The sequence below is a fragment of the Ovis aries genome, chromosome 13 (genome assembly GCF_016772045.2).
Source record: "Ovis aries strain OAR_USU_Benz2616 breed Rambouillet chromosome 13, ARS-UI_Ramb_v3.0, whole genome shotgun sequence".
Classification (NCBI taxonomy): Eukaryota; Metazoa; Chordata; class Mammalia; order Artiodactyla; family Bovidae; genus Ovis; species Ovis aries.
This window is the reverse complement of record NC_056066.1, coordinates 49,549,953-49,562,190: the sequence shown is the minus strand read 5'-3', so window position 1 is coordinate 49,562,190 and position 12,238 is coordinate 49,549,953. Positions and strand designations below refer to the sequence as shown.

General features: G+C 40.4%; 1 pseudogene; it reads left to right on the top strand.

Moving 5' to 3' along the window:
- The first annotated feature begins 5,000 nt into the window (after window positions 1-5,000).
- Window positions 5,001-6,191, top strand: LOC101118207 (splicing factor 45-like; annotated as a pseudogene).
- The last annotated feature ends 6,047 nt before the right edge of the window (window positions 6,192-12,238 follow it).

Sequence of the window (12,238 nt, the reverse complement as noted above, 5' to 3'; positions counted from 1 at the left end):
GTCCTTAAAGGTTCTACATTATACAGTTAAAAAAATTGAAGTTGTAAGATCATTGAGCGACTGAGCTAGATTTTAGAGCCTCTGGCTCTAGTCATTTTCCCTAGAAGCCTCCATCAAGGAATTCAACAGATAAATGTCAATTTTACTTCATTATTATTCCAAATATGTGCAATGTACATACCACTCATTCTAGAGTAGCTTACAATAGCATACATATGCTAAACTGGTTTCACAATTAAAAGATAAATTACTAGTGCTATTTTACAGCTAGCAGTTTTCTCCTTATGATTGGGACCAAGTTGATGACCTAACTTACATTATTTTTCCTGTTCAATTTAGTGTAGTTGACAGTGAACTCAGTTCTTCCCTCCAGATCATGCCTTTGGCCATGGAGTTCCTGACGGATGTTAGCTGGCTCCAACTTGCCCTCTCTGCTTGCTGAGGTGACAGGACCTCTTTGCCCCATGGGGACTAGAGACATTCAAGCCAACACCCACACAGGGTGGAACTAATTCTCCCTGGACATAAATCTGCCAGATTGTCATCAGCTAGATCATCCCCATACAAGGGCAGAGCAGTATAAGTAAGCTGAATCATAGATTACTTCAGAGCTTATAGCTAGTAAAATAACATACTTGAAGGTTAATGCGATTATTTTCTAAGCTCAAGATGATATACTTAGACATATATTTAATTTTTAACCAGTTTCATTATATACATATATATAAAGTCTTACATATTCAATGATTATGTAAAGGTACTCAAAGTCATTTGCTAAGAAAACAAAGATTGGTTGATGTATAAATAATATTCTAACCAAAATATATTTTAACATATGCTTTAAAAACATTTTAAAAAGTAAATTTTATAGGGAGAGATGAATTAGGAGCTTGGAATTAACATATAAATACTACTATATATAAAATAGATAAACAATAAAGACTACTGTATAGCACAGAGAACTATATGCAGTATCTCATAATAACCTATAATGGAAAAGAATATTAAAAAGAATATATATATATGTATATGTGTGTGTGTGTGTGTGTAACTGAAACACTTTTCTGTAAACCTGAAAGCTGAAACCAACACATTTTAAATTAACTATGAAGTAATTTAAAAAATAAAAGAAAAATACAAACAAAGATAAATTAGACATTTAGGAAACCATTCAGTCCAGTTCAGTTCAGTCACTCAGTCATGTCCAACTCTTTGCGATCCCATGAACTGAAGCACGCCAGTCTTCCCTGTCCATCACCAACTCCCAGAGGCTACTTAAACGCATGTCCATTGAGAAGACCCAGAGTAATATTTATATGTAGCTATTTGATTTTTTATTAAAAATGTGCTAGATAAAATGAAATGGCTAATTGAAGGTTTTTCGGAAATGAAAGAAAATTGAGACATTCTCAAGTATCATTCAAATCCTTCACCTATTCTAGGATGTTCACTTTCTTCTTTCCCTTATTTTTATTTCCAGAGGCCAATGATGCCAGTTCAGACAGAAGGAATGGTGCTTTGAATGGAGGTCAGAATATAAATCAAAATGGATAAGGAGTTAACATATAAATAGGAAGAGGAGAGAAAACTCAAGTGTTTCCTTTATGAGAAGATCAGAGAGAAGAAAGGAATTGAACTGAACACAGGAAATATCACTAGCATGCCTTTATTGAAGAAGATGCTTAGAGAAAAATATACAAGATTCCAAACTTTTCTTCTATAAAATACAACTACATTTAACTTTCTCTGTATACTCTTCTCCTTCGAGTTGTATGTACTTCATTCCAATGAGCTTTAATTAGAAGTCATCCCTTGAAATATTGAGGACTATTCCAGCTACCATTGATGAATAACAAATTCCCCAAAGCACTGAAACTTTCAAAAATGCTTGGGATTTTGTGGGTCAGGTATTTGAGACTAGCTTTGCTAAGCAGCTCTAGCATGGGAGTCACAAATACAGTTGCAGTAGATGTCAGCTGGGTCTGCAGTTATTAACATCTGGGTAAGCTGTTCAAGCAGGCTCTCATGCCTGGCTTGTAGATGATTATAACTATTGACTGTAATTCAGCTGGGGCTGCTAACCAGAATTCTTCCTATCTCTCTAGCATGGCAGTTTCAAGGTAGTCAGGGTTTATATGTGATCTTCAAAAGCAAGAATCCAAGAAATGCAAATCAAATCTATAATGAGGTATCACCTCACATTGTTCAGAATGACTATCATTAAGAATCTACAAACAATAACTGCTGGAGAGTGTTTGGAGAAAAGGGAACATGTTGGTGGGAATCTAAACTGGTATAGTGACTATGGAAAACAGTATGAAGATTCCTTAAAAACTAAAAAGGATACAACAATCTCACTCTTGGGGATGTATCTGGAGAAAATTATAATGTAAAAAAGATACATGCACCATAATGTTTATTGCAGCACTGTTTACAATAGTCAAGATATGTAAACAACCTAAATGTTCATCAACAGGGGAATGGATAAGAACATGTGGTACATATATACAATGTAATATTACTCAGTCATAAAAAAGGATGAAATAGTGCTATTTACAGCAACACAGATTGACCTAGAGATTGTCATACAGAGTGAAGTAAGTCAGACAAAGACAAATATCACATAATAGTGCTTATATGTGGAATCTTAAAAAGGGCTACAAATGAACTTATTTACAAAACAAAAATGGAGTTACAGATGTAGAAAATAAACTTATGGTTACCAGGGGTTATAGAGGAAGAAGGACAAATTGGAAGATTAGGATTGACATACACTATTATATATAAATAAAAATGTATATTATATATATATATATATGTATATGTATGTATGTATGTGTGTGTATATATATATAAAGTGAAAGTTCCTCAGTCTAGTCTGACACTTTGTGACCCCATGGACTGTAGCCTGCTAAGTTCCTCTGTCCATGGAATTCTCTAGGCAACAATACCAAAGTGGGCAGCCATTCCCTTCTCTAGGGAATCTTCCCAACCCAGGGATCAAACCCAGGTCTCCCACATTGCAGGCAGATTCTTTACCATCTGAGCCACCAGGGAAGCCCAATACATAAAACTAAATAACTAATAAGGACCTACTGTATAGCACAAGGAACTCTACTCAATACACTGTAATGGTCTATTTGGGAAAATAATTTTTTAAAAGTAGATATATGTGAATGTATAACAGATTCACTTTAAAGCTGGGTTTAGAAAAGTCAGAGGAACCTAAAATCAAATTGCCAACATTTGTTGGATTATAGAGAAAGCAATGGAATTTCATAAAAAAAAAAAAAACACACATTTACTTCTGCTTCATTGACTATGCTAAAGCGATTCACTCTGTGGATCACAACAAATTGTGGAAAATTCTTAGAGATGAGAATACCAAACCACCTTCCTTGTCTCCTGAAAATTCTGTAAGCAGGTCAAGAAACAACAGTAAGAACTGGAAATGAAACAATGGACTGGTTCAAAATTGGGAAAGGAGTATGAAGAGGCTGTATATTGACATCCTGCTTATGCAGAGTGCATCATGAGAAATGCTGGGCTGGATGAAGCACAAGCTGAAATCAAGATTGCTGGGAGAAACATCAACAACACCAGATATGCAGACATATTTAAGTCACTCAGTCAAGTCCAATTCTTGCAACCCCAGGGATTATAGCCCTCCAGGCTCTTCTCTCCTTGGGATTTCCCAGTCAAGAATACTGGAGTGGGTTGCCATTTCCTTTTCCAGGATATCTTCCTGACCCAGGGATCTAACCTAGGTCTTCTGCATTTCAGGCAGATTCTTTACTGACTGCACCATTAGGGAACTCTAATGGCAGAAAGTGAAGAGGAACTAAAGAGCCTCTTGATGAGGGTGAAAGAGGAAAGTGAAAAACCTGGCTTAAAACTCAACATTCAAAAAACTAAGATCATGGTATCTGGTCCCATCAGTTCAGTTCAGTGGCTCAGTCATGTCCAACTCTTTGTGACCCCATGAATCACAGCATGCCAGGCCACCCTGTCCATCACCATCTCCCGGAGTTCACTCAGACTCATGTCCGTCGAGTCGGTGATGCCATCCAACCATCTCATCCTCAGTCGTCCCCTTTTCCTCCTGCCCCAAATCCCTCCCAGCAACAGTCTTTTCCAATGAGTCAACTCTTCACATGAGGTGGACAAAATATTGGAGTTTCAGCTTTAGCATCAGTCCTTCCAATGAACACCCAGGGCTGATCTCCTTTAGAATGGACTGGTTGGATCTCCCTGAAGTCCAAGGAACTCTCAAGAATCTTCTCCAACATCACAGTTCAAAAGCATCAATTCTTTGGTGCTCATCTTTCTTCACAGTCCAACTCTCACATCCATACAGGACCACTGGAAAAACCATAGCCTTGACTAGACAGACTTTTGTTGACAAAGTAATATCTCTGCTTTTTAATATGCTATCTAGGTTGGTCATAACTTTTCTTCCAAGGAATAAGCATCTTTTAATTTCATGGCTGCAATCACCATCTGCAGTGATTTTGGAGCCCCCAGAAATAAAGTCTGACACTGTTTCTACTGATTCCCCATCTATTTGCCATGAAATGATGGGACCAGTTGCCATTATCTTAGTTTTCTGAATGTTGACTTTAAGCCAATTTTTTCACTCTCCTCTTTCACTTTCATGAAGAGGCTTTTGAGTTCCTCTTCACTTTCTGTCAAAAGGGTGGTGTCATCTGAAAGTAGAAGGGGGGAAAGTGGAAGCTGTGATAGATTGTATTTTCTCCTGCTCAAAAATCACTATGGACAGTGACTGCAGCCATGAAATTAAAAGACACTTGCTCCTTGGAAGGAAAGCTATGATAGACCTAGACAGTGTATTAAAAATCAAAAGGATGGCCTCCAGAGGGGTCAGGCCATTGAGGGCTGACAATGATTGCCCAGCCCAGGCACAATGCAGCATGGTGAGCCTTGTGCACACCCATGGTGCCAGAAGCATCTGCCAGGTGTGCTTGCATTGAACTGAGAAGATGTTCTCATACGGCAACCTGGTAGGGGAGACCAGTGACTCAAAAACAGAAGGCTGGTTCAAATACCTCAAAAATCTGCATTCTCAGCACCAGGTGAAGAAGGCAGCTCTCATTCAAGCCAAGAGCTAGAGGACAAAACAAAGTGCAATCCTTCCTCCAGCAATTGACCTGAATCGAAGTGGCTCTTCATGAGCAACAGATGGTGGACCTCCCACCACATGTGACCACAGGCATCAAGGACCCTGTTCCCAGCCAGTTTTCTGAAGGATAAGTTTTGATCCCCTTAGCTGATGTATAGGATCCCATGTTTCCTAATGATTATAAGGAAATCGTGAAGCACCAAAGATAAGAGCAACAGAGATATCAAGAACTGGAAAGACAGAAGGAAACAGAAGAGAGAGAAAAGAGGCATAAATAGACATGAAGCTAGTGGGTTTTCCAGGTGCACCAGATCTAGATTCTGTTGAAGATGTAGATTATGAGTGAGAGAGGAGGAAAAGCATAAGGGCGGAGCCACCATCACGCCCCGCCACGTCTCTTGTGGAGGACAGAGTTACCCCAAGACTTCCCTTATGAAGAGGATTCACCACCTCACTCACAGTCTTCCAAAGTTTCTATCTCTCCCAGTGTACAAAGAACAAGGGAGACTGCGATCCCCAACGACCGGCCTTGGCAACTCTTTCCTCGCCAACATGGGAGGGCAGGATAGTACATAAATTCATGCAGAAGTAAGGCTTCTGGGAAGGCCAGGGTATCAGGAAGCAAGAGCAGGGTCTGAGCACAGTGCTGTCAGTGGAAAAGATCAGCAAATGGGGTGGCAATCATCGTGGGCCAAGCTACCGAGAAAGAGGCAACCAAGAAGTTGAATTGAAATCCACTAGCTAAAATCCTTGTTTCCTACCAAAGTGATCCTACTCAGGAACAGGGTTGGTTCAGGAGAGGTGGATGAAGACTTGGAAGTTGAAACCAAGGAAGAATGTGAAAAATACAGCAAGGTGGAAAACGTGTGATATTTGAAATTCCTGATGGCCCTGTTGATGAAGTAGTGTGAATATGTTTAGAATTTGACAGGGTTGAGGCAGCAATTAAAACTGTTATTGATATGAATGGGAAGAGTTTTGGTGGCCAGGTGGTCAAAGCATGTTTAATTTGGATAAATTCAGGGTCTTGTATTTGGCAGAACAAGTTTGATTTTAAAAACTAGGGGCTGAGTCAACTCCAGAGATCCTTATGATAAGTAGTAGTGACCATGCTTTATCGCATCTGTTTTAAATGAAGGTATTCTAGACTGTTTTCTTTCCAGATGATGATTGAGAAGCTAATTTTTAAAAATTGATTATTATTATTATTATTTTTTACTTTACAATATTGTATTGGTTTTGCCACACATCAACATGAATCCACCATGGGTGTACATGTGTTCCCAACCCCAAACCCCCCTCCCACCTCCCCCTCCACACCATCCCTCCAGGTCATCCCAGTGCACCAGCCCCAAGCATCCTGCACCTTGCATCGAACCTAGACTGGTGATTCATTTCTTATATGATATTATACATGTTTCAGTGTTTTTAAAAAATGGTACCAGGTCAAAAAACAGTAACAGAACTTAGCTGGTTTTGAGGTTTTTGTTTGTAACTTTTTTTTTTTTTTGAGTGTGCTTGTAGTTGTTGCTCAGTCACTCAGTCATGCCTGACTATACGAAACCCCACAGACTGCAGCATGCCAGACATCGCTGTCCTTCATCTCTCTAGTGCTTGCTCAAACTCACGTCCATTGGGTCGGTGATGAGATTGAAATAACTCATCCTCTGTCATCCCCTTCTCCTCCTGCCCTCAGTTTTTCCCAGCATCAGGGTCTTTTCCAATGAGTCAGTCCTTCACATCAGGTGGCCAAAGTATTGAAGTTTCAGCTTCAGCATCAGTCCTTCCAATGAATATTCAGGACTGATTTCCTTTAGAATTTACTGGTTTGATCTCCTTGCAGTGCAAGGGACTCTCAAGAGTCTTCTCCAGCACCACAGCTCAAAAGCATCAATCCTCTGGTGCACAGCCTTCTTTATGGTCCAACTCTCACATCCATACATGACTACTGGAAAAATCATAGCTTTGACTATACAGACCTTTGTCGACAAAGTAATGTTCTGTTTTTTAATATGTTGTCTAGATTTGTCATAGCTTTTATTCTAAGGAGCAAACGTATTTTAATTTCATGGCTGCAGTCAGCATCTGCAGTGATTCTGGAACCCAAGAAAATAGAGTCTCACTATTTCCATTGTTTCCCCATCTATTTGTCATGAAGTGATGGAACCAGAGGATATGATCTTCATTTTTTTTTACACGTGTTTTTTTTTATTAAAATTTTTTTTTAATTTTATGTTTACTTTATGTTACTTTACATACAGCACTGTTTATAATAGCCAGGACACGGAAACAACCTAGATGTCCATCAGCAGATGAATGGATAAGAAAGCTGTGGTACATATACACAATGGAGTATTACTCAGCCATTAAAAAGAATACGTTTGAATCAGTTCTAATGAGATGGATGAAACTGGAGCTGATTATACAGAATGAAGTAAGCCAGAAAGAAAAACACCAATACAGTACACTGATCTTCATTTTTTGAATGCTTCATTTTTTAAGACAGCTTTTTTACTCTTCTCTTTCACTTTCATCAAGAGGCTCTGTAGTTCCTCTTTGCTTTTTGCCATAATGGTGGTGTCTTCTGTGTATCTGAGGTTATTGATATTTCTCCTGGCAATCTTGATTCCAACTTGTGCTTCATCCAGCCTAGCATTTTGCATGAAGTACTCTGAATATAAATTAAACAAGCATGGTGACAGTATACAGCCTTGACATACTCCTTTCCCAATTTTGAACCAGTCCATTTTTCTATGTCTTGTTCTAACTGTTGCTTCTTGTTGTGCATACAGGTTTCTCAGGAGTCAGGTCAGGTGGTCTGGTATTCTCATCTCTTTAAGAATTTTCCACAGTTTGTTGTGACCCACACAGTCAAAGGTTTATCATAGCCAGTGAAGCAGAAGTAGATATTTTTCTGGAATTCTCTTGCTTTTTCTATGATCCAACGAATGCTGGCAATTTAATCTCTGGCTCCTCTGCCTTTTCTAAATTCAGCTTGAATATCTGGAAGTTCACCATTCATGTGCTGTTGAAGCCTAGCTTGGAGAACTTTGAACATTGTTTTGCTGGCATGTAAAATGAGTGAAATTGTGTAGTAATTTGAACATTCTTTGGCATTGCCTTTCTTTAGGATTGGAATGAAAACTGCCCTTTTCCAGTCCTGTGGCCACTGCTAGGTTCTAAAAATTTGCTGGCGTATTGAGTGCAGCACTTTCACAGCATCATCTTTTAGGATTTTAAATAGCTCAGCTGGAATTCCATCATGACCACCAGCTTTGTTCATAGTGACGCTTCCTAAGGCCCACTTGACTTCCCACTCCAGGATGTCTGGCTCTTGGTGAGTGGTTAACAATCATGGTTATCTGGGTCCTTAAGATCTTTTATTGTATAGTTCTTCTGGAGCATGTTGAATGTCTCTATAATTTTATTCAGATAACTTCAAAACTTGGAAAAACTGTTGTGGCTATTGGTGCATAGCATCCTTTTATGTAAATAAGAGATCTTCCCTATAGATCTTCCCTAATGGCTCACAATGAGTCAGACAAGGCTGAGTGACTGAACTGATGGCTCAGTCAGTAAAGAGTCTGTCTGAAATGTGGGAGACCTGGGTTCAACCCCTGGGTCAGGAAGATCTCCTGAATTAGGAAATGGCAACCCACTCCAGTATTCTTGCCTGGAGAATTCCATGGACATAGGAGTCTGGTGGGTTACAGTTCATGAGTCCATCTCTCTCTATATATACATATATGTGTATGTGTGTATAAATATATAATATGCATTTTTATAAACTTTATCTGTGTTGTCAACTTTGGAAAATGTGTCCCCATTGTACCTTGTCAGCTTGGCACTGTACAGAAATTAATAGTGTTGGTCTAGAAAGATTAAACATAATTTTCTCTATTTGTACAGAGGTAACTCACTGAATAAGGCTTCTCTGGTGGCTCAGATGGTAAAGAGGCTGCCTGCAATGTGGGAGACTCAGCTTAAGTCCCTGGGTGGGGAAGATCTCCTGGAGAAGGTAATGGCAATCCAATCCAGTATTCTTGTTTGGAGAATTCCATGGACAGAAGAGTCTAGTGAGTGTCCATGGGGTTGCAAAAAATCAGACATGACTGAGCTGCTAACACACACAGCTCACTGTAAATGTAAGGTTTTATCTACATGCGTTTGATTACAAAAACTAGAGCATTCTCTAAAAAAAAAAAAAAAAAAAAGAAAAAATCAGATGCATCACTTTGCCAACAAAGGTCCATATAGCCAAAGCTATGGTTTTTCCAGTAGTCACATACAGATGGGAGAGCTGGACCATAAAAGAAGGCTGAGTGCACTAAGCGCAGGTGGCGGCGGCGGCGGGCTGTGCTAACCGCAGCCGAGAGCTACCCCACGTCCGAAGTCATGGACAGCGGCCCAGAGTGCCAGGCTGCGACGGCCCAGGAATGGCCAGGAGGAGCCACCCTGTGTCCGAGGTCAGGGGCGGTGGCCGAGAGGAGCTACCCCACATCCAAGGTCAGTGGCGGCCGGGAGGAGCCACCCACGCCCAAGGTCAGGGCCGGCGGCTGGGAGGAGCAGCCTGAGGAGCAACCTGAGGAGTGGTGGCTGATCAGGCACAGGAGGGCCTAGAGGAGCTATCCCACGTTGAAGGTCAGGAATGGCGGGGGTAAGGAGATACCCCTCGTCCAAGATAAGGAGCAGCAGCTGTGCTTTGCTGGAGCAGCCATGAAGAGATACCCCTTGCCCAAGGTAAGAGAAACCAAGTAAGATGGTAGGTGTTGCAAGAGGGCATCAGAGGGCAGACACACTGAAACCATACTCACAGAAAACTAGTCAATCTAGTCACACCAGGACCACAGCCTTGTCTAACTCAGTGAAACCAAGCCATGCCTGCGGGGCAACCCAAGACAGGCGGGTCATGGTGAAGAGGTCTGACAGAATATGGTCCACTGGAGAAGGGAGTGGCAAACCACTTCAGTATTCTTGCCTTGAGAACCCCATGAAAAGTATGAAAAGGCAAAATGATAGGATACTGAAAGAGGAACTCCCCAGGTCATTAGGTGCCCAATATGCTGCTGGAGATCAGTGGAGAAATAACTCCAGAAAGAAAGAAGGGATGGAGCCAAAGTAAAAACAATACCCAGTTGTGGATGTGACTGGTGATAGAAGCAAGATCCGATGCTATAAAGAGCAATATTGCATAGGAACCTGGAATGTCAGGTCCATGAATCAAGGCAAATTGGAAATGGTCAAACAAGAAATTGGCAAGGGTGAACATCAACATTCTAGGAATCAGCTAAATAAAATGGACTGGAATGGGTGAATTTAACTCAGATGCCCATTATATCTACTACTGTGGGCAGAAATCCCTCAGAAGAAATGGAGTAGCCATCATGGTCAACAAAAGAGTCCAAAATGCAGTACTTGGATGCAATCTCAAAAACGACAGAATGGTCTCTGTTCGTCTCCAAGGCAAACCATTCAATATCACAGTTATCCAAGTCTATGCCCCAACCAGTAACAGTGAAGAAACTGAAGTTGAACAGTTTTATGAAGACCTACAAGACCTTTTAGAACTAACACAAGAAAAAGATGTCCTTTTCATTATAGGGGACTGGAATGCAAAAGTAGGAAGTCAAGAAACACCTGGAGTAACAGACAAATTTGGCCTTGGAATGCGTAATGAAGCAGGGCAAAGACTAATAGAGTTTTGCCAAGAAAATGCACTGGTCATAGCAAACACCCTCTTCCAATAACACAAGAGAAGACTCTACACATGGACATCACCAGATGGTCAACACTGAAATCAGATTGATTATATTCTTTGCAGCCAAAGATGGAGAAGCCCTATACAGTCAACAAAAACAAGACCAGGAGCTGACTGTGGCTCAGATCATGAACTCCTTATTACCAAATTCAGACTCAAATTGAAGAAAGTAGGGAAAACCCCTAGACCATTCAGGTATGACCTAAATCATATCCCTTATGATTATACAGTGGAAGTGAGAATTAGATTTAAGGGCCTGGATCTGATAGATAGAGTGCCTGATGAACTATGGAATGAGGTTCGTGACACTGTACAGGAGACAGGGATCAAGACCATCCCCATGGAAAAGAAATGCAGAAAAGCAAAATGGCTGTCTGGGGAGGCCTTACAAATAGCTTGAAAAGAAGAGAGGTAAAAAGCAAAGGAGAAAAGGAAAGATACAAGCATCTGAATGCAGAGTTTCAAAGAATAGCAAGAAGAGATAAGAAAGGCTTCTTCAGCGATCATTGCAAAGAAATAGAGGAAAAGAACAGAATGGGAAAGACTAGAGATCTCTTCAAGAAAATTAGAGATACCAAGGGAACATTTCATGCAAAGATGGGCTCGATAAAGGACAGAAATCATCTGGACCTAATAGAAACAGAAGATATTAAGAAGAGATGGCAAGAATACATGGAAGAACCATACAAAAAAGATCTTCACAACCCAGATAATCATGATGGTGTGATTACTCATCTAGAGCCAGACATCTTGGAAAGTGAAGTCAAGTGGGCCTTAGAAAGCATCACTATGAACAAAGCTAATGGAGGTGATGGAATTCAAGTTGAGCTATTTCAAATCTTGAAAGATGATGCTGTTAGAGTGCAGCACTCAATATGCCAGCAAATTTGGAAAACTCAGCAGTGGCCACAGGACTGGAAAAGGTCAGTTTTCATTCCAATTCCAAAGAAAGGCAATGAAAAAGAATGCTCAAACTACTGCACAATTGTACTCATCTCACATGCTAGTAAAGTAATGCTCAAAATTCTCCAATCCAGGCCTCAGCAATATGTGAATTGTGAAATCCCTGATGTTCAAGCTGGTTTTAGAAAAGGCAGAGGAACCAGAGATCAAATTGCCAACATCTGCTGGATCATGGAAAAAGCAAGAGTGTTCCAGAAAAACATCTATTTCTGCTTTATTGACTATGCCAAAGCCTTTGATTGTGTGGATCACAATAAACTGTGGAAAATTCTGAAAGAGATGGGAATATCAGACCACCTGACCTGCCTCTTGAGAAACCTATATGCAGGTCAGGAAGCACCAGGTAGAACTGGACATGGAACAACAGACTGGTTCCA